We start from the raw sequence: 19034 nt of genomic DNA on the forward strand, positions 1-19034 counted from the left end.
GAGAGTTGACTGTTACCACTGCGAGGAGAGCGTGACTGCAGGCCACACTCCCAAGGTTGGCTACTTATGCAGTTAACAATGCTTTTGAAAACAGACTATAGAATCTATTCATGATTCCCATTTCCTCATGTTATGCGACTATTAATACATTTGCCAAATATATAGCATATGCCCAACAGGAGCTTGCAGACAATTAAGTAAACAATGAAAAGACCACATCAGGTTACACCAGTAGGTTAGGATAAGAGCAGGAATAATCTGAAGGGGTTGCAAGAATCTGAGCCATTGGCTTCCTTCCTCACTTGAAAAGGGAGGCAAAACCAGCTCCCATCAATGCTAACTGGAACTCTCCTGGTGATTGAATTGATGTGTGTATGACAGAATCACCACCAACACCTCTCTGATGAGATCTTTACCCTTACTCCCAATTGCTTCTAAAAACCTTGACATATTGTCCTTTAGAAACATTAAACTTCAAAAACAACTTAAGGATCTTCCTCCTATATCCTTCTCTTGGTGGATGGTGTCACCACTTACTGATCATTCAGGTTAAAAACTTCAAAGTCAACGATGATCTTTCCTTCTCCTAATTGCCTCATTGTACACACTCCTTCCCAAACTGGTTAGGAGGACTTGTCAGGTCAACATCCAAAAATGTATCAGTATCCCCACTGACCTGGTTCAGAGTGGCATAATTTCTTCCTTGACTAATTCCCAGTTCCATAATAGTCTCTTGGATACCACTCCATTTTTACATTTTTATTGGAGTACTTCTATAAGCAAGTTAGACTTCTGTCACAACTTGGCTTAAAAACATCTGAAGAGACTCTACCAAAATAAGATCAAAATTTATTAGCAGTTTCTTCAGTCAGGCTGCAAATTATATTTTAGTCTCTCCACCCCTCTAGATCATTAGTTCCACCAGGGCAGAGACTAGGCCTTATTCATCTTTGTAGACTGAACATCTGGTGTAGCAAATGACATAGTATTTACTGAATAAATGTTACTGAAAGATAAGGGATATAAATGTGACATCTCACCATGTACATTGACTTCCTTTCAAGTTAAAATAGTCCATGCTACATTTTGCTGTGGGCAACAAGAGGCAGGATGAATTATGGTTTTGCTGGCCTCCTATATCCTCCTCCTCCTCCTCCTCATCCCCAGAGTTGCAGTCTTTGAGCTCTTAGTGCTGATGATGGATAATGTACTGGGGGGAAAATGTAGCTCACTTTCAGAGAGAAGGTTGTATTCAATCCAGGAAAGTTACAAGTAAAACTTGAAAACAGGAGTCTATATAATAAAAGCCTAAGCGGCCGTTACTGTGGAATGATCAGACAACTGGTCACTATGATGTGCACTGACCACCAGGGGGCAGATGCTCAATGCAGGAGCTGCTCCCTAGTGATCAGTTGGCTCCCACAGGGGAAGTGCTGCTCGGCCAGAAGCCAGGCTCACGGCCAGCGAGTGCAGCAGCATTGGCAGGATCCTCTCCTGTCTCCACTGCAGGCACACGGTACGGAGCGAGGGGTCCCAAAGTGCAAGATCCCCAAACTGTGAGAGGGATTTCCGACATCTGGCTTAGGCCCGATCCCCCCTGAGGAGTCTCAGACTGTGAAAGGGCACAAATTTTGTGCACCAGACCTCTAGTGAGTTTATAAGAGTGATCTGTTTTTAGTGAACAAAGACTGAAAGTGATGTCATTACTTTGGTGGTAATGGTCTGTAATGGAGCTTTGTTAATTAGGCACTGACCAAGACAAAAAATTGATATGGCCTTAAAAGCAAGGATTGAAATGCTACTACATTCTGTGGATCCTTCAGACCTCTTTAGAGAAGCATATACCTAGAGAGGAGGATGATAACAAAAAATTTGAGAAAAGGACAGATTATATCTATATATTGTATATAAAGCCCTAAGCGACCATTTGACTGGTCGCTATGATGTGCACTGACCACCAGGGGGCAGATGTTCAATGCAGGAGCTACCTCCTGGGAGTCAGTGTGCTCCCACTGTGGAGCACCACTCAGCTGTCCTATGAGCGCCAGAAGCTGGGCTCACAGCTGGCAAGCACAGTTGCTGTGGGGCAAGCCTTTCCTGCCTCATGGCAGTACTACTGAGTAGCGGTGACCACAGGCACAGTGGGGCTGGGATGAGCAGGAGCAGTGTGGTGACTGACCTGGACGTGGGCTCCTCCCCGGCCGCCTGCTGCTTGTGCACTTCTACATCCCTCTGGGGGGATGTTGGACCCCTGTTTTGGCCTGATCCCCCAAGGGATCCTGAATTGCAAGAGGGTGCAGGCCAGGTTGAGGGACCCTTCTGGTGCATGAATACATCCACCAGGCCTCTAGAATATACATATATATATACATATTGTGTGTGTGTGTGTGTGTGTGTGTGTGTGTGTGTATGTAAATAGAGATCAGTAAGAAAAGTCCCAAATTTCATTATCTTTTTCTCCATTATAAAAGAAATAGGTGTTCATTTTAGATATCTTGGAAAATAAATTTAGAGAAGAAAAAAATCAATAGTAATTTCAATATCAGGAATAATAACTGTTAACATTTTGGATTACTAAATTCTTGTCTTTTTTATGTTTATATAAATAGTATAACATATGTTAAAGACCACAATCTCTGCCATCAAATGGACATGATTACAAGTCCTAGTTCTGTCACTTACTATCTTGTTGGCCATAAAAATTATTTAATCATCTAAGCCTCAGTTTCCTTTTCCACAAAATAAGGATAATAATAATATATTACCATAGGTTTATTTTGAAGATTAAATAAATAACATACATGAAATTCTTATATGGTGCCTAGCACACATAGTAAGTAGACAATAAATGTTGGATATGTTTTGTTTTGTTTTTTAAAAAAATGCATATTATTTTATTTAACAAAATGGATTTTATACTGTGTGTATATGTATATAATTTTATATCATTTTTTCTTTTTAATATTTTCTAAAGAAAACATTCTATCATATGGCTGCATGGTAGTTTATTCTACCATCTACTGTGATTAGAAACCTAGTTTGTTTTCAGTTTTTAACTGTTATAAATAATATCACAACCAATATTTATTAGCTTCGTCTCTACAATATTCATGATTCTTTTCTTAAGATGAATTGCTGAAAGTGGAATAACTCAATTAAAGGGCATGAATATTTGGAGATTCATGATACTTGGTACCAAATTGTCCCCCAGAAAAGCAATATCAATTCATTCTCCCTGGGGCTTAGTATTAGAAGTCTTATTTTTCACCCTCACATACACATATCCGCACAGTACTCCCCCTTTCCCATGGGGGATACATTCCAACACCCCCAGTAGACGCCTGGGGCTGCAGATAGTACTATGTTTTTTAAAGTTTTATAAAGTTAATTTATAAATTAGGCAAGCAAGAGATTAAAAACAAAATAATAAAATAAAACAATCATATCATTATCTTATATAATAAATATAATAAAGATGTAATATGCAAATGGTTGTTATGCTGTGAAGTATAACAACCAACCATGTAAAGACTGAATCATGGATCAGTAGGAAGGTGGGGCAGTGAACTACAGGAGAGGGCAGGGCAGCAAGCTATGAGGTGAGGGAAGGAGAAGAGGGGAGCAGGGGGAGCTACAGTAGGGTGGGGCAGTGGGTGGAGAGCTACTGGAGGGTGGCAATGAGCTACTGGAGCACGGATTTGTGCACAGGGCTACATGTAAAAGCCTAATATGCAAATTGTCTCTGTGGGAATTCAAGCCGAGACAGATTACTCTCTATGATGTGCACTGACCACCAGTGGGTGGTATAAAATGAAGGAAGTCCCAGGCTGACAGCAAGCAGCAGGAGAAGGGAGGCCCTGGCTGGCAGTGGGAAGAAAGGCTCCAGCTGGTAGCTGGAAAGCACCAATCAGCCCTGACTGCTGGCCAGGCTAGGGACCCACCTAGAATTTCATGCACTGGGTCTCTAGTATTGTAATAAAAGTTATGTGGCCCAGCTAGCTTGGCTCAGGGGTTGAGATGCAACCTATGAACCAGGAGGTCATGGTTTGATTCCTGTTCAGGGTGCATGCCCGGGTTTTAGACTCCATCCCCAGTCAGGGCATGCAGGAGGCAACCAGTCAATTATTCTCATCATTGATGTTTCTCTCTCTCCCCCTTCCTCTCTCTAGGAAATCAATTATATATAATAAAAAAAGCTATGTGAATATATATATATATATCTCTCTCCAGAAATTTTTATATTTTTCAGTCCAAGTCTATTCCTGAATCTTTAACCTTCCCTTACTCACCGTAAGTGCTTGGTGTCACTCATGTCAGGTGCTTTCTGATGTAACACATTGCCACCCATCAGACACATTTTCTCTTCATGTCTTTCACCCAAAAGTTTAATGCCTTTTCCTTCTTAAAACTAAGGACTTATCATGACTGTGGCTGTAACTTGCAGTTTGAGGTGGGACAACAAAACTATTATGAATTTCCTTTTTCTTCTTCACAATTTCACAGATAGAAGATTCATCCTTACCGTAGATCTGAGCAATCTCAGCATATGTTTTGTTTTGTTTTTCTTTTCTTATTAGGTCAATAATTTTCACCTTTTCATTTAAGCATTTTATGGCTTCTCTTTGGCATGTTTGAATTGCCAGAATCACCACTCTTGTGCTTTGGAGACATTATTAAGAAAAATAAGAGTTACTTGATCACAAGCACTGCAATACCACGACAGTCGATCTGATAACCGTGTGGACTACTCAGTGACTATCACTTAAGGCTGCGGGCATATGCGGGACAGAGGGATGATTCATGTCTTGGGCAGGACAGAGTGGGATGGTGGGAGACTTCATCATGCTATTTAGAGTGGTGCTCAATTTAAAAGATATTAAATTGTTGTTCCTGGAATTTTTCATTTAATATTTTTGGACTGCAATTGACCATGTAACGGAAAGTGCTTAAATAAGTGAAATTATGGATGAGGGAAGGACTATTGTATACATACACATATATATATTTAAATATCTCCAGCTTAGTAGGGTAAAAAACCCTCCCTATTTTAATATTTAAGTATTACAGTATCATTTGAAGTCAGGTCTCCCTGGGATATTTAATATTAATACTGGAGATTACATGGATGAGAAGTGCCCTTTCCATTTCTGTGTTGGAGAAACTGGGGTTATCCTACAGCAGAGAAGATCAAAGGGGAAACTTCATTACTCTCTTCGAGGCCATAAGAGGTCTAAGAGGGAGAATCGCTTCTCATGATGCATGTGGTTCGAGAGGAGCTGGGCTTCAATTAAAACAGGAGAGACATCTCCTGAACACAAGGGCAGAAACGCACCTTTCAGAATGATGAAACGGGGGGGGCAGGCTCCGCAGAGAGATCACGGGTCCCTGAAGCTCTTAAGGCAGCACAGCGGCCTTAGGCCGTGAGTGGCTGCGGATCCACAGCGTGTCACCTCCTCTCTTTGGTCTCCTCCCATCTGCAGTTTTGGAGTTATTTAATGGGGGGCTGATTTTGTGATGCTTTTTGGAACTAGATAAAGATGGTTTTATTTCAAGGCATACATCACATGACATGCTTGAGCAGGTGAATTAAGCTCTATTTAGGACTTTCTCTCCCTTTACTCGTTCAGACGCATGCCATACGGTCCTGCCATCAGCCATCTTATTTGAAGCTGATAGTTTGCAATAACGACCACAGTCTTTTAAAATAAGATTTTCTGTATTTGTTCTTTTCATGCTCAGGCTGTTTTATGAAAATGGATATTTATTGTTTAAAACACGTGTTTGATGGCTGAGTCCTTAGTGAGGAAATAAATAGTGCCAAAATGCGGGGTTTTGGTCACTGACTAGCGTACCCCAGCTCTTCCCCCCTGGATTCCTTCACACAAAGCACACATTGTTATTGGAGCCATTACGGGGCTCCTCAGCTTTGCAGGCTCTGTGGGGCTCGAGGGAAATGGCTATAGACTGAGGCAGAAAAGTCAATCAGATGGATCACATGTGACCCCACTGTTTCTCGGGAAGAATGCAGTAGGACACTTCAGCTGAATAGACAGATTTTCCAAATGTTTTAAATCAGTTTTGAGACAAAAAGAGGGAGATGCTGAGAAATGGATTTGGCCTGTACACAGCTGACCACGCTGTGCCCATTTCTCTGGAATGCAGACCTTAGGGGCTTTTCATGTGGATGGGGTGGAGGGGGGCGCTTTAAGAGGGAAAAACCCAGCCCACCACAACAATTAAGCGGCAAGTGAAGAAAAGCAGGCTAGAAAAGATGGCCTTGCGTTAGTACAATAGCTCAGGGGCTTTTCATTTTGAGGCATAAAGACAGAACAGAGAATGTTGTTTTCTTTTTAAAGCCCTTTTAAAAATGGTAACTGCATCCTGCTCTTGTAGATGTATTACTTATGACATCCCAGTTTTCATCCGTTCATGATTTTACATTAGAGTTAAATCTCTGCAGCTTGAATCTCACGGCTGAGTTAGCCAGAGCCCATAAAATATTGAAACCTTTAGAGCAGCAGCCAGCCAGGTTGAGAGAAGTTCATGTTCAAAGCTGAGCTTTAGATTCTGAGACATCCCAATTGGAGTGTAGTACAGAAAAAAGCACTGATAAAATTTTCATAAAAATGAGCTAAGGATATTGCTAGCATGCTTCCCAGCATCTATATGAAAACTTAATCTGAGCTAATGGAAAGGATATGAAAGCCTTTCTCAATTCAAACACAGTCAATGCATGATTCATAAATTATTGTCAGAGAAGTGGAATCAGCTCCCAGATTTATTCTCTTTTGGGTAGAAGCAACCGGAGGAAAACTGGGTCTTTTTGACCTTTAATGCCAGCAAATTTTACAGTAGACCTGTCAATATAACCAAGTAAACTGGCCATTTCTCCAAACAGCAGCAAAATACGCCCCTATACCCAGTGCAGGCAAATATTAACTCGGCCCACTATGTTACTGACAGTACATTCAGAGCAGCAAATACCAAACATCTGAGCTTATCCGGCTCCACACGGCCGGCTGGAATTTCTGTGCGGCCATGCCCACATCGTCCATGGCAGCGTGGGTGAAATGTGGCTCTCAGGTGTCTCCTCACCTTCATCCCCTTTGGGTGAAGACAATGCACTCACATTATTCTATTTTAAAAAAAGGTATTATTATTGTGATTATTAACAGCTCAGTTTTATAGATGGGAAAAAGGAGCTCAGTCAGATTTGTGCATTGGATTATAAAAGCAATAGTGTTATATAGAAATATGGACATTGCTCAGATCGATGTGAAATAAATTTAAGTAGGACAGAAAGATGGTGACTTCAACAGTCCTGCGTGTTGTGAAGTCTGTTAGAAGTGTCCTTTTAATTTTATATTTCTTCCATCAGATATGTTAGAGCCCCTACACAATGCATTGTGGAGAATACAAAGATGAAAATACAAACCCTATATTTAATGAGTTAATAACTTTATGCAGCAGAGCCAATGAATTTCAAACTTGAAAGAGTTCCTGGAGATTATTTAACCCACTCCTTCTCTTCAGAGCTTTAATGTTTTATACGACATTCCCATTGCACGCGCACGCTTGATGAGAATCCCCGTTCTCCGTTAACAGTGTCTTTCTCAGCCAAACAATCACATTAGAGACCTCCTATCTTGATTCCTTGTCTCTCCAGCCTGCACTCAGGACCACAATGTGCTGCATGTTTTACCTACCAATGTTTCTCAAAAACAGTTCTGGACTCTTCGCTAGTTGCCACAACCTCTGTTCAGGCTTAATTATCTCCTACTAGGGCTGTTTCAAATACCCTCCAAGTTCCCCTGCCTGTGATCACTTCCTCCTCCCATCTACCCTCTATCTTGCACCAGAGTCTTTCTAAGACAGATCTGATCATGCCACTTGTATGTTCTTAAATGACTTTTAAAATATATGCTTTTAATAATTTTAGAGAGAGAGGAAAAGAGAGAGAGAGAGAGAGAGAGAGAGAGAGAGAGAGAGAGAGAGATTGATAGGCTGCCTATTGCACTTGGAGCCCACAACCCAAGTATGTGCCCTGAACAGGAATTGAATTGGTGACCTCTTGCTGAATGGGGACAGTATTCAACCAACTGAGCCACATCAGCCAGGGGTTAAATGACTTTTTGAGCTACTTAAGATTCCCAAGTAGGACTGACATATCTTTAGGGGCTCATCTCTATGCAACCATGCTTTAGTCTCAGTAATAGTTCTCACCTCTGGTTGCGTGTAGGTGGAACGTTTAGCAAATACCAAACTTGAGCCCAAAGTGAGATCATATGGGAATTTTTGGCCATAGGACACAGATATGAGTATATATATTTTGCAAGTTCCCCAGGTGAGTGATAATGAGCCTCTTTGTGGTCCTGTGTGATATTTTGCTCAAAAGAGGCCTGATGACCATATATTCCAGAGGGCTTGAGAGATATTTGTGCAATTGGAGTCAAGTTTAACGTAGGTGCTATTTGGATCTTCAAATTTAGGATCCATATCTTCAAATTTGAAATCTAGGAAGAAAATGCAATGAGGACAACCTGTAGTCTTCCTTGCCGCACCCCCTGCGGCGACTGATGGAGGACAACATGCGCTGGCCACCTCTCTCCACACTAACCCCTTCCTGGAGCCTTTTACAGCACGCAGAGGGGGCCTGGAGGGTGGGTAGGGCTCCGGGGCTACTGCCAGCTTCAGGGATAGTAGCCACGCTGCAGCAGTAAAGCCAGGGCATCGTGTAAGTCTCCTCTGATTTCAAGAGCTGTTTCTCTCCTTAAGGGATTGTCTTACGTGCCAAGATGTATAGGACACGTACCGCAGAAGCAAGGGACACGGAATAAGAACCAATGTATTACTTAAATCACACCAAAGGGAAGCAAGATGGTTCTTCTCATTAGCTTTCAAAATCACTGTGGTCACAAGGCTTGGGTCAGAAAATAGGATGAGGTATCCTTATATACCTGTGTATGGAACATTTCAAAAACACTTATTGTAATTGTGCAACATCCACGGAGCTATTTTAAGAGCTCCTGGAGATAAAATTCTACTGTGTGGTGCAATGTTGGTCTTCGTGCTAGAAGATTAAAAGAGAAGAATCTCTGGTTTGTGTCCTTTTTTTTTTTCCCTTAGGGGACACATAATTGTATTAGCAGCATTACCAAACTGCTTAAAAGATGAACCTTATTTAGGTTGACTTAAAAACACACACCTGCAATCAGCTTCTCACCTGAAGAAAAAAAAAAATCTAAATCAAAGCCCTGGGAAGCAGGGATGTTTTCCTGCTCAAGGTTTACTCACAGAGCAGCAGCATCTATTTGGTCTCAGGGTGCCTGTCACCTATAGACTCAGATTCTTCAGAGCTGACCTCATTTGCTTTCTTTGTTTTTAATTGCCTGAGCAGCAAGGAAAAGGAGCAACGAATACTGTTACTGCTAGACAAGTTAACATGCATAAATGGCACTGTCATTCGGGGAGACTGTAAGATGTCACGTGACAGAGAGCAAAGGCAGCCCAGCGTGCAAAGGGAGCAATTTTCTGCCCCGCAAACAGCACTTCAGGTGCTGTCGTTCATCTTTCTGTGGCTTGCTCTGTCAAAGCCCGCCCGGAGCAGAGGTGTTCAGGGACCCAACAGGCCATAAGTGTCCAGCTGAAAACCTGGGAGATATCCCCAGGCCCTGGGAGTTCACTTTTTCAGTTGCACTGATTTACTTCAGAACGCTCCTTCAGGGAATTTCTGCCTTCCATTGCTTTACCTTCCCATTTCCTTTCTTGTCATCTTTAAAAACCCATTAAAGATCACGCCGGCAGTTTCTGCAGGCTCACGTTTCTAGGAGTTTCTGTCGCTTCATAAAATGCACCCTTTCAGGAGGCTGTGCTCTCTTTTGTGCTATTAGGGTCCGGATACTAACTATTCAGGCTTTTAATTAGGGGCGGGGGTCGTAGATTAAGACAGCAAACGATGACAGGAATCCTCAGGGAAAGCAGTTTTCCCATCTAGGGATCTAAAATGGCTCCTTGGCTCACAGATCCAGGATAAGAAGCACTCACTAAGGATGATCAAAACAGGAGGCAACATTCAAATGTGCTCCACATTCCCCGGTTCCCCCTGATTATTTGTTTCAAAAGGCCTCCGATTGCCAAGGTTAAGCGATTATTGTCAACACACCCACTGAAGGCTGCTGCTGTAGGAAAAGAAATTGGGCTTTTAATTTGTTTACAAATCCAATTTCCAAGTGTACTTCTTCCCCAGCAAAGCACGGATATCTTCTGAAATCTTTCCTCCCACTGAGCCTTCTGTCTACAGCCGTCCACACAGCTCCCTCGCTGAGAAATGTGCACACGGCCTTTTCCACAATACAGGAAGATTGTATTCAAATGCCACCTTGTTGATCACATCATTAATTCGGATTTGTCTATCATTTTGTGAGGTTGCTGCTTTGCCTTAGGTATTACAATAACAATACCTCACCTGTCATATTCCACTAGCACTGCCTCACCTAGAAAACTGCTCTAATACCGCCTCGGATCTCACAGACCTTTTTTATTTAAAAACAAAACAATTTTTTTTTTGCACAAGCTTACCTATTACAACATAATAATTGAACCGTTATTGGAAACCTCTACAAATATTTTCACAATATATTTTTTTCCAGTCCAGCAATTGTTTCATGTTGATTCTACAGCAGGTTGAATAGTTCAAAGCCAGTCTTTTCTGCTCATCGGTAAAACATCTTGTTCCCTTTTCAAACTGCTGCCAATCTCTATTAGGGTAGCATTAGTAAGTCATTTTTCCAAATGAGCAGCTACCCAGGTTGTATTTATCTGGAGATTTTTAATAGTAGGCAATATTCTATGGCTGTGTGAAAAGACATCTGGGAGTTTTGGGTTGAAAACATGAGCTTAACATTTCATTTCTTGTGACAAAAAAATGTAAATGTATATGTTCAAAAACAAAATACAGTTTCTTTGAAATAGGTTCTTCAGAGAAATCCAAAGTATGGCAAATGCCAAATAGAGATTTCTTTTCAAAATAAAATAGACAAAATTTGCACTAATGATTTTTTTTTTTTTAATGTGAAAGCTGTGTAAGTAATTTTCAAGTAGCCACAGCCACAGGTAATTTGGTCTCAGGGCTTATGAGAACTCTGGCTGCTTTCACGTGGCACCCTGCATTAGAAGAAGGGTGCCTTTTAAGTGCCATGTAATGAAAACAAATGGTACCTTTAACGCCTGCCACTGTCTTGTAATGCATGCCATGTTCCAGAGAGATGAGTAAGTTACTGGGGACAAATTCCATCTCATTGGCTAAGACGCTGTCACCAGTGTCTTTTCACATAATAAAACTGGACATGATTTAGAAAAATGAAATGACAGAGATACACTTTAAGCTGCAAATAGTATTCAATGACATTATCAATGGCTGGGATTCCAAGGTTTGCATATTAATTGAGGGAAAGTGCTAATTTGAGGGCTTTCTGCTTCTCATCTTCGCTCATGGGGCTGTTTATGTGCTTTGTTCCACCTGGGCCTGTTTGAAGGTTTGTCAGAAACTAACCAGCAGGAAAATATTGCATCTGAAAAGACACATGCATGTTTAATTAAGCCAAGGCCACGGAACATTCCTCAATACATTTAGCTGGTGAGGTTTAAGCTCCATCAGAGCATCAGGCATTATCACCTTTTGAAGTATTGCTGAATCTTTAATATTTAAAGTACAAAGCAGACTGTAATAAAAAATTCTAGCAGACCCTAGAAGATTAAAGATACTTTATAAATGTGACAGTTTATAAATGGAACACAGTATTAAAGGATGCCTCTGATATTTCACAGCATATTTTTCAGGTATATGCTAAATTATGAATACAATTAAATAGCTGTAATTATTCTCCAGAAGTGGACAGCAAATTTAAATGCCCAGGAAATTTGCAATTGGCTATAGAGCTTTTTAGCACAGGTAGGTCTTCTCAGCAGGCATCAACCAAAGCTCTTTTAAATCCAGTGAGAACTTCACTCACCCCATCTGACATGTGTCCTTTAGGAATCTGAAGACAATGACTGTCCTGAATAAGTGCACAGCTGCAGACAGATGTGTTGGGAAAGAACTAAGGCTGTACCAGAGGCGTCTGACTTAGGAGCCACATTTGCCGTCACCATTAAACAGAAAAGCTCTATAATTTGTGTGTTTTTGGCACATTGATCTGATCAAATACAAGCAGTGCCTGGCATAGAGTGAGCTCTGAGCAAATGTTTGTGGAACGAATGAGTGCATAGTAAATATAAAATGTATTTATTCTAATATTTTTATATTTTTATATTATTACAGTGAGCATATGCGTGTGTGTGTGTGTGTGTGTGTGTGTGTGTGTGTGTGTGTGTTGGGGGATATATGTGTGTGTATCTATAGATCTTAAAATTCTTTTTGCGGGAGAAGCAATAACTAAGAGTGCAGTAAGAGTGAAGAACCAGTGGTTGAGAAAATTTGCTGGTTAATCAAAGACAAAAAACTCGGAAAAAACCTTTGACCCTTCCTTTTTCCTACTTAAGAGACTGAAATGGGGAAGCCTGCTTCAAGAAAGGAATCTTAGCCCTAGCTGGCTCTGCTCAGTTGGTAGAGTGTCGACTTACGAACTGAAGGGTCCTGGGTTCATTCTGGTCAAGGGCACATGCCCTGGTTTTGGGCTCAATCCCCAGCAGGGAGCATGTAGGAGACAGCAGATTGATCATTCTCTCTCTCTCTCCTCCTCTCTGAAATCAATAAAAGTATATTTTTAAAAAAAAGAAGGGAACATTAGCATATTCACTTTAGCTTAATTTGAATTAAATATGATAGATAGAAAAGCTCCAGGCAGGGGCCTGGTAGCTACATTACCCACTGTGTTCCATTAAAGCAAGAATTTGCCTACCATGTGTGTTCAGCTCTTCCTTAATTATCTGTAAATTGACCATTTTCACTTTTGAAGTCCAAGACCCCATTTTCCCCTTCATCCAAAATGCCATATACTCTCAATTTTACCCCCACAGTCTTTGGACTTTTCATGCCTATGAGAATTCTCCACACACATATTAAATTTTATTTTCTCCTGTTAATCTGCTGTATGTTGCTTGAGTTATTGGCCTAGAAAGGTCGGGGAGGGGATGTATTTTTTAGCCCCCACAGAAACAATGGACTGGCAAGCTACTCCCAGGAAGCAGAACCAGGACTTAATCAAGGAATATTCCTGGCCCCTGGAGTACAGGCTCTGGGCGACGGGTGCCTGGTGGAGTTTAGAATTATTATGGATATGAGACACGCTGTGCTTCCCATTCTCTCCTTTTACAAAGAGTGGTGATGAGTACAGAGAGTCTATCAGTGTGGCGCTGCTGTATGTTGGGTGAAGCAAATAACTTGTCCTATGTTAGTTCAGAGGTTCTGGATTAAGAGGAGTTCATCCAAGAAGACAAGATAGCAGGTCACAGATACTGGACTTAGAGCCAATTGCCATGATTAGATGAGACTTTGGGGGTTTGGGGATGGAGTGTGTTTTGTATGTGGAAGGGACATAAATTGTTAAGACTGAAGAAAAGGTTGTTGTCAACTATTAAGCAATGGCTTCTAATTTGTTCTTACCTCTATCTAAACTCTTGGATAACCCCTCACACTGCCTCTGAGTTTCACTGTGTGGATTGTTTTGGCCAATGATGAAATAGCAAGTGTTACACAAGCGGTCTTGAAAACAGCTCACTCGATGGGGTTTTAACTCTCTTGCTGATTTTGGATCTTTGCTGCCACATAGAGAGTTCTTGTCTGGCCTGTTGGATGATGTGAGACATTAAGTTGCTCCGTTACCCAGGGTGGCAGCTATCAACTCTTGAACTCGTGACTGATTTTAGATCATCCAGCTTCTAGCTCATCGCCGGTCCACTTCCTCCATGTCTGCAGACATATGAGAAATCCTAGCAGAAACTGGCTCAGAAAAGAATTGCTCAACTGGCCTACAGAATCCTGAGAATTAAATCTAGAGTTGTTTATTTTAAGCTACTGAGTTTTAAAATGGTTTGTTATGCAGCAATGCCTGATATACCAAGCGAATTTTGACAAGGAATATTGAAGGCTAAATAAAACATTGAGTGAGTAGCATACTTTATTCTGAAGAACCACTGAGGCCTCTGCAACTGCCTGTGGTAATTTAGGGGGCATTTGTTTTCCATCCCTGAGCCTAACAATGAATAATAAAACTCCCTTTCCTATTGGTTACCCTCATACTTTAGAATCTTCTGCTAACACAGCAATGAAATCATTATTGCAGTGGTCAAGAATTCATCCCCTCATTTATGCATTCATTTCTTAATTCAACAGGTATTTTCTATTTCCTTTTGTCTTAGGTCCTGGACGTATAATTGTGGAAAGGCAGACGCAGTCACAAGGAAACTGTTTTTGAGGAACATACATATAGGTGAGAGAGATAGTACATATACTTGTTAGATAGGCAGGTCATGTGTTTTTACAGGCAACAACATTTGATAATAGTTAAGGAGGAGACAGCTTAGAGGAGAGATAGTTTCTGAGAACTGGGTAATATTTAGTATAAAAAATAATTTAAATATTAAAATCAATGTTACCTTGTTAATACCACAAGTGGTAAAGCAGGTTAGATCAGAGAGAGGGAGAGAGATGATGTTCACTAAATTGAAACCATACAGTAAATACTTTTTGATAATGCCTATCTAGTTATATCCTATATATTAAAAGCCTAATGTGCTACCTGTCCAGTTGTCTGGTCATCTGTTCAACTAATCAAAGTGTAATATGATAATGATATGCTAAGGCCACTCAACTGCTGGCTATGATGTGCACTGACCACCAGGAGGTAGATGCTCTGATCAATAGATTAGCTTGCTGCTGGGGTCTGGCCAATTGGGACTGAGCAAGATGGGCCAGACATGGCTTAGAGCCCTTCCACAGGCCCTCCCTGGCTGGCCAATCTCCTGCATCCCCCTTGGCCCTGATCATGTACTGGTGGGGTCCCTTGGCCTGGCCTGCCCTCTCTCGCAATCTGGAACCCCAATCCTGCTCAACACAGGAGCTGTCCCTGGTGGTCAGTGCACTCCCACAGGAGGAGGGCCACTCAGCCAGAAGCCAGGCTCATGGCTGATGAGTGCATCGGCAGTGGCGGGAGCCCCTCTTGCCTCTGTGGCAGTGCTAAGGATATCTGACTGTCAGCTTAAGCCAGTTCCCAGTGAGGAGCAGGCTTAAGCCATCAATCAGACATTCCCTGAGGGCTCCCAGACTGTGAGAGGGTGCAGGCTGGACAAAGGGACCCCCCGCCCAAGTGCATGAATTTTGTGCACTGGGCCTCTAGTTGTTTTATACAAAGCCATATAGAGGATTTGTAGGTGACATAGTAAATCAATCACACTCACTTATCTCCTTTCTATTCAAAAACTCAATAAAATAACAACAAAAATAGATATAAACCACAAGGGCAAAGAGAATGGAAAGAATATAGAAAAAAGATGAGCGAGTTCAACACATTTTTTGTAAACATGAAAATTGATGTAGAAGTGGCAACTGCATTAGCAGAGTCGAGGATACTACAGCCTAAAACCCCTGCAGAAGGAAACTCTGAGAAGTAAGCAGGTTCGATTTGCAAAATTCTAGAAACATTCAGGCTTGGAAACTCCTGATAACACACAAGTGTATGTTTGTGTGCGTGCGTGTGTGTGTGTGTGTGTGTGTGTGTGTGTGTGTGTGTGTGTAGTATAGGAGGTGGGGCAGAGTATTTGACAAGTGGTTCTGATATCAGGGCAACTAATGAAATTTCCTTAAATGGCAATATTGAGCAGCTAGGTTCTCTCCCCACCTACCAAGATAACTTCTTTCTGTGCAGATCAAAGAGATATTTTCCAGGTAAATTAAACTAGAAAAATTCTGAGTTTGGAGGAGAAAATCCAGTAAAGGAAATGGTGAGGTAGAGGTCTAGAAAGCTTAAGGATGAGTGTTTCTCTCCTGGCTCTGGCTGATTGACATGTCTCACAGAGAACAGCTGGAAGAGCTGAATAGACACATAAAATATCTACTTGAAGATATGCAAGAACTGCTAAGGCAATCAAGATTTAAGGGACCAAGAAGCCTAACAAAATGAAAGTGCAGAGTGGTAAGACTGACAAAAACATTGCCTTTTTCTTTAACATATAAGGGGCAGCCAAGAGATTAGTTTTATGGGGCTGAAGAAACAAAATTTTAAGTTTGGAGTCTGCCAAGGTATGGGCTCTGTATAACATACCAGACCCCGTAAGATCTAGAGCTTAGGAGTAAGGGCAAGTCTGTTAAAGACTACAACCTATCTTCAAATCGTTGACTATATTAAACATATATTTTCCCCCAAGCCAAATTTCCTGTCAGAAGCAAATGGGCATTAATTCTGGAAGATAATACAATAAAATCATCTAGGGCCTGAAATTTTCTCTATGTTTCAAAAACAATGTATTGACTTAAATTTTTAAAAAGACATATTAGAAAACAAGACAAATGACTCAAAATAAAATGGAAAATAAAAATATCCATAAGACATTCAGATATTGAAGTTATTGAAAAAAGCACAAGTGCAGAAAGGAATGAAAGTATAGGTTATGAAGAGGTCAAATGAATATTTGATTTATAAAAGCATTAAATAATGTCTTATGGGGTTTAAACTGTTTGTTATTCAAATATTAAAATACAGCCCTAGCCAGTTGGCTCAGAGGATAGAAGGGTCTGCTGACTGAAGGGTCCTCGGTTCTATTCCAGTCAAAGGCACATGCCAGGGTTATGGGCTAGATCCCCATTAGGGGGCATGCAGGAGGCAGCTAATCAATGAGTCTCTCTCATCATTGATGTTTCTATCTCCCTCTCTCTGAAATCAATAAAAATATATTTAAAAATATAGGATAATTAAAAAAAAACACAGAAGAAAATAAAGTTAAGTGAAAAATATTTGTTGTAATTTCTAGGGTAATTACTCAAAGAATATTTAGCTAGCAAATAAAGAGAAAGTTGTACATTTTACAGGTGATATATTGGGATTGTCTACCAGAAATACATAATTTTAGGTTAATATAAACCTGAGAATTATGCATCAAAATAAGTAAAGCAAAGCTGAATGGAATACAGAGAGAAATAGATATTTCTATAATTCTAGTGGGAGCGTTTAACACACTTATTTCAATATCTGTTAGAACAAGCAGACAAAGCAACAGTAAAGGCATAAAAACTTTTAACTCAACAACTTCTTATTGACATATATAGAAATGCATATTATTTTCAAATGGCCATGTGACATTTAGCAAAATTACCATTTTCTACTCCATAAAGCAAGTTTCATGAACTTCAAAGGATTAATATCAGAGCATACTCTCTCACCACAATAGAATTAACCAGAAGTCTGTAACATAAAAATAACTAATAAAACTTCCAGAGTTTGGAAATGAAGAAAAGTATACTTTAGTGACCCAAAGATGAAATCACAACTAATAATATTAAATAAATATTAAAAATATAATATATCAAGTGGTGTAGGACATAGGTAAAACCATGACAAGGTAGAAATATACAATTCAAGTATCCATCTCAAGAAATAAGAAAAGAACAGAAAATTAAACCCAAAGAAAGTAAGAGAAATAAAATAATAATAATAAAAACATGATAATTAAATTGAAGATAAATATGTAATGCAGAAAATTCATAAAGCTAAAAGTTAGGTCTTTGAAAAATAAAATTATAAACACCTAGAAAACTGTTCAAGGAAATAAGAGAAAAGTCCAGATAGCTTCATCTGTGACTTTTCCAAAATATTTAAAGGATAAAAATATATCAATCTTAACCAATCTCCTTCAGAGGATGTAAATTAAAGAACACTTTCCAATTCATTTTTCAAGGATAGCATAATTGTAAAAACAAAATCTGACAAAGACATTAGAAAAAAGTAAAATTAGCAGAAACCGGTTTGGCTCAATGGATAGAGCGTCGGCTTGGGGACTGATGGGTCCCGGGTTCGATTCCGGTTAAGGGCATGTACCTTGGTTGTGGGCATATCCCCAATAGGGGGTGTGCAAGAGGCAGCTGATCGATGACTCTCTCTCCCTTCCTCTCTGTACAAAATCAATAAAATATATATTAAAAAAAAAGAAAAAAGTAAAATTATAGAACAATATTTCTTATGAACATAGAAACAAAATTTCCAAACTATATAAATGTTAGCAAATAAAACTCAGCCATATAGGCAAAGATGATACATCATGACTAACTGGGATTTATTCTATGAAAGATTGAATTAATATTAGGAAATTTAACTAATATATTCACTACATTGACTGAATAAGGAAGAAGAACCATATGATTATTTCAACAAATGCAGAAAAAGCACCTGGTAAAGTCAATATACCTTATTGACAAAAATGCTCAACAGACAAGATTCAAAAATCCACTGTATTTCTATCTACAAGCAACAAAATTTACAAATAAAAATTTTAAAATACATTTACAGTAGTGTTACAAATAAAATACTAAGAAAAATATCGCACAAAATATATGTAGACAGTTTATAAAGAAAAAAAATACAACTTGGTGGTAGGGGAAATCAAAGACCTTTTTGTAAAAAAGGAGGCATTTACCACATTTAAGGACTGGATTAGTTAATAAAGAAAAGTGTCAAATTTCCCTTAAATGAACCTAAAAATTCATTGCAATGCAACACAATCTCTGTAGTTCTTTTACTAAAATTTACATGGAAATGCAATGAATCAAGAATCATCAAGATGAGAGGACAGCAAATGTGTGTGTGTTTTTCGTTTTGTTTTTTGTAAAGGGTAAGATAGCAATTATCTTAGGCTTTGTGGACCAGACAGTCCCTATGCCAACTAACCAACCCTGACATAGAAGCCAGACAGTAGTCACAAACTATTTGAAAGTAAGAGGAAAGGACTGCTTTCCAATAAAGCTTTATTTACAAATCAGTTGTCGATCAATGGACATAGTTGCCAACTCTTGGCTAAGATAATCTTGAAAAAGAACTACAAAATTG

This window comes from Pipistrellus kuhlii, unplaced genomic scaffold (assembly GCF_014108245.1).
Source record: "Pipistrellus kuhlii isolate mPipKuh1 unplaced genomic scaffold, mPipKuh1.p scaffold_m20_p_2, whole genome shotgun sequence".
In the NCBI taxonomy this organism is placed as follows: domain Eukaryota; kingdom Metazoa; phylum Chordata; class Mammalia; order Chiroptera; family Vespertilionidae; genus Pipistrellus; species Pipistrellus kuhlii.